The 4,870-nt window shown below is 40.2% G+C and overlaps 1 non-coding gene across 1 annotated transcript; it reads right to left on the bottom strand.

The window, feature by feature from the left end:
• Positions 1–684: 684 nt before the first annotated feature.
• On the bottom strand, positions 685–788 carry LOC130983591 (small nucleolar RNA R71). Its single transcript, XR_009087574.1, has one exon. It is a non-coding gene; the product is annotated as a small nucleolar RNA R71 (small nucleolar RNA).
• Positions 789–4,870: the final 4,082 nt, after the last annotated feature.

Raw genomic sequence — 4,870 nt, forward strand, 5'->3', positions numbered from 1 at the left:
ACTCACTAACTATTTGAATTAATACCTCAACTGCTCTAACCATACTCTCCCATTAACCAAGAGTATTTCACTTGTTTGTTGCCTGTGCTGTGTTCTTGTATGACAGGTAGGAGAGGAGAGACATCAACTCCTCCATATACCGAACCAGAGAGGACCCTTCATAAACTTAGAAGGGAAGCAAGAGGGAAGAGAGTACTGGGAGAAGAAGAATCTGAAGGAGAATCTGAGGACAATTTTGAGAAAGCTCTAGATCTCAACATGGATAGAGAAGTTCACAACCATGAGAGAGCTGATGGAAACAATGCCATTCCCGAGAGGAGGGTTCTTGGTTCATACATAAACCCAACCTCTGGGAATTGTGGTAGCAGCATTCAGAAACCACCCATTCAGGCCAACAATTTTGAACTCAAACCACAGCTAATATCACTGGTGGAGAATCATTGTTCATTTGGTGGGAGTGCTAATGAAGATCCAAACCAACATCTCACAAAATTCCTGAGAATTTGCGACACTGTGAAGTCCAATGGAGTCCAGAAAGATGCCTATAAACTGCTCTTGTTCCCATTTTCACTTAGGGACAAGGCAGCTAAGTGGCTGGAATCATTCCCAAGGGGGAGCCTAACAACCTGGGATGAGGTGGAAAGCAAGTTTCTGGCACGTTTCTACCCCCCACAAAAGGTCAATAGGCTTCGATCTGAGGTTCAGACTTTTAGACAACAAGATGGTGAAACTCTCTACGAGGCATGGGAGAGGTTCAAGGATTTGACAAGGAAATGCCCACCAGACATGTTCCATGACTGGGTGCAATTGCATATTTTCTATGATGGACTTTCTTATGAATCAAGGAAGGCTGTAGACCATTCATCAGGAGGTTCATTGAACAGGAAAAAGACTATGGAAGAAGCCATTGAAGTGATTGAGATAGTGGCTGAGAATGAGTACTACTATGCTTCAGAGAGACACAACACTAAGGGAGTCATGGAGCTGAACCATGTTGATACAATTCTAGCCCAAAACAAGGTGTTTGCCAAGCAACTAGCAGAGCTCACTAGGAAATTAGAAACAAATCAAGTGGCTGCAATACACACAAGATCAAGAGGAGGTAAGCACTGAAGGAGGTGATTGGGAAGAGGCCAACTATGTGGGAAATCAACAAAGGCAACCATATGATCCACATTCCAACACTTACAACCCAGGCTGGAAAAACCACCCAAACTTTGGGTGGGGAAACCAGCAAACCCAACCACAAAACCACAAACCTTACAACCCCAACCAACATAACAATTCCACATACCAAAACTCCAACCAAAGATCATACCAAGCCACACAAAACACTTACTCCCAACCACCATATCATGGCCAAAATAATCAACCTGCCCAACCTAATCCGAACCAACAATTTCAAGATCAATTAAACAGGATAGAAGGAATGCTTGCAAACATGGGTCAGGACATAAGTGAGTTGAAAAGCTTTAGGGATGATGTGAGATCTACCTTAAGGAACCATGGTGAAAAACTCAAGAGGATGGAGTCTCGAGTAGGAGAGCTATCTCAACAGGCCCCCAAGTCAACTGCAGTGTTCCCTAGTGACACAGAAAAAAATCCTAAAGGGGAACAAAAGGGAGTGAGATGGGAAGAATGCAAGGCCATCACCATATTGAAGGAAGTCTCAGAAGAAGAAGGAATCAGACTCTCAGAACAGGAGCCAGAAATCTTGAAGGAAGGTGTGGAAGAAGCTAAGCAGGAAAGTGAAACTGAGCAAGCCAAGGAACTGCAAAATAAAGGCATGCTGGAAACATACCAACCAAAAGCACCATTTCCTCAGAGGTTAGGAGGAGGTGAAAAAGGGAAAACATATTCAAGGTTTTTAGAGACATTTAAGTCTCTCCATATCAATATTCCCTTTCTTGAGATTCTCCAGCAGATGCCTACACATATCAAGTATTTGAAGGAATTGCTGAGCAAGAAAAGAGTTTTGAAGGGAGGACAAACTGTAATAATGAACAAAGAATGCAGTGCACTCATCAAGAAGGACATAGTCTCTAAGAAAACAGACCCAGGAAGTTTTCATATCCCCTGCATCATAGGGGAAACAAAAATTGACAGAGGATTCTGTGATCTAGGAGCTAGCATAAATGTGATGCCTCTGACTCTTATGAAGAGGCTACAACTGAATGAGGTGAGATCCACTGATGTAATTATACAACTAGCTGACAAAACTCAGAAGCAAGCTGAAGGGGTAGTTGAGAATGTGCTAGTGAAAGTGGGAAATTATTTCTTCCCCACAGACTTTGTCGTTTTGGACATGGAGGAAAGCTACCTACACCCTATCATTCTGGGAAGGCCATTTCTAGCCACTACTAGAGCGCTCATAGATGTAGAACAAGGAGAGCTAATTTTGAGAATACATGATGAACAGCTCATTTTCCATGTTTTCAAACCTGCATCTGAGCCTGAACCAGAACCTGAAAAGCCTAAGGATGATAGTAGCCATCTGTGTTTGGAGGAAAGCAACCCAGCAGCTGAAACTCTGAAATAGTCCTTGGAAGGCAAACAAGAATTGCAAGAGTTAAAGCCACAAGAATCAATAGAAACAGCTCAGAAGGATCCTCCTGGCATAAGGGTCAATGAAGAAATCCTCAAGAGAGAGGGAAGAATTGTAAAGAAATTGCCAAGAGGGTGGAGAAACAAGAAAATTCCCACTGAAGGTTTCTCTCCGGGAGATAAAGTGATATCAAGTCATTATCTGCCAATCCCACCTGGCCTCAAAACCATTCCTTCCCAGCTCCCTCAAGTGTTCACAATCAGGAAAGTTCTTTCTATGGAACATTTGGAAATCATGAAGGAATCAAATGGGGACGTTTTCATAGTGAGAGGAGAGGACATCAAGCACTACAATCCACCCTAACAAGGGACAACCGTCAAGCTAATGACGTTAAAGAAGCGCTTGTTGGGAGGCAACCCAACCTGAGGTAATACTCCTTTGCTGTTTCTTTTATTTGTTTCAATAAAAAGGTGAAGTAGTTTCTGTGCATTGCAAAGAATTAAGTTTGGTGTTTCACACCAAACAATGAATTCGTGGATCAATAATTCAAAGGGGAATGTGTGACTCTAAGTTTGGTGTTCCACCATACAGATCAACTGAACACAACAACCTTTGAATTATATGAAAGGAACAACCATTCTAAGCAATCACAGAAATGCTTAAAATCCTTAGCAGCAACTTCATTCCAAGGAGAATTCAAGGATTCAAAGAGCAGAGGAGTAAGTAGGAGACTAAGTTTGGTGTTCACACACCAACTTAAGACTCAGACACTTGCCCATACATAGTTGAGCTAACCACTCAAGTGCTTGAGAAGCAAGCAACTTCATCACTCTTTGCAGGAAAGGAAACAAGGATCTTAGAAAGAACATGAAGCAACAACTAGGAGAAGAAGGAGAAATCAAATTGTTTCCTGGCAACAAAGAGAAAACAAGAAATTTCACAAGGTGGTGTTGTTCCTTGACCATTCTTTAAAAGGCAAACAAAAGCATGCTTGTTCTGGTTTAAACTGTAATTGTTGAATCTTTCTGGAATGTGAAGTTTTTAGTATGAGTGTTGGTTTACTGCTTTGAATAAAGTGAATGCCTAGATGTTTGGATATAACTTCACCTTCTTAAACAAATGCTTGCCATGCTTGTTCTGTTTCCAAAAATAAAAGAAAAGTTTGAACAAAAGTAACTTGGCTCAATTAGTGACAAATCAAGTAGAATTAAGTGGTGGTATGCATGCTTGATTGTTTAGTCAGATCACTGGAAATTGAGTGTAGAATTATCATTTTTGTGTAGAAGTTTGAATACTGTCTATGGATCTTGATGAATAAATGTCTTTGGCCATGAAAAAGAAAGAAAAAGAAGAAGAAAAAGCCACTGAAAAAGGGCAACCAAAAAGCAAAAAAAAAATTGAGAAAATAAGCTAGGCACCAGGTTTGAACTTCTGAGACAAATGCCTGTGGTGTTTATATATTAAGGATATGCTTGGATGAATAGGTTCTGAGGAGTGTTTCAACACTTGGTAACTTGGGTTAACTAACCCGGGATTATCAACCAAAAGTCCATTATCAAGAGCAACCTAAATACAAAACATTTAGTCACACAAAGAGGTGCTGGGCACCAATGTCTCAAGAAGAAATGTGAACTAAAATGCCTGTAGTGGATATATGTAGTGCACTGATAAGAAAAAGAAAATGCCAAAGGCTTGTGCAACACATGACACTGAGCAAACAAGGAGCAAAGGAGCTCTAAGAAAAAGAAAAACAAAGAAGGGAAAAGTGCCAAGGACATAAGAATAACAAGAGGCCAAAGCAGTGTTTGATGGATGCAATGAAAAAGTGATAATCTTACCTGATAAGAATGGAAAAGTGATGCTGCAACTTTCTGCATAAAACCCTTCTGATGAACTTCAAGTGCTTACTAATATAGCCAATGTAATTGCTTTCTGTTTCATACTTTCTTCTCAAATAACTCAGGACTTGCTTAGGGACAAGCAAGTATAAAGTTTGGTGTTGTGATGCCAAGGCATCTTAGGCTAGTTTCACTAGCATTTTTCTGTTAGTTTTAGTTGTTTTATGCATTTTCTTGAGCTTAAAGTAACCAAGAATGGTTAAATGAATAACAAAGCAATGAACCATCCAAACAGTATGATTTTGATGCAAATTCCATGAGTTTTTAGTTATATTACTTGAATGCTATGAATGGAAGATTTCTCATGAAATTTTGCAAGACTTTGATGCAGTTGTTTAGATGATTTCAGGGAAGAAGAGGCTAGGCAAGGAAGCAACAAAATCAATAAAGGAAGCTTGAATATCACATGTGGAGTTTAAGTTCCAGT

The sequence above is a fragment of the Arachis stenosperma genome, chromosome 5 (genome assembly GCF_014773155.1).
Source record: "Arachis stenosperma cultivar V10309 chromosome 5, arast.V10309.gnm1.PFL2, whole genome shotgun sequence".
NCBI lineage: Eukaryota > Viridiplantae > Streptophyta > Magnoliopsida > Fabales > Fabaceae > Arachis > Arachis stenosperma.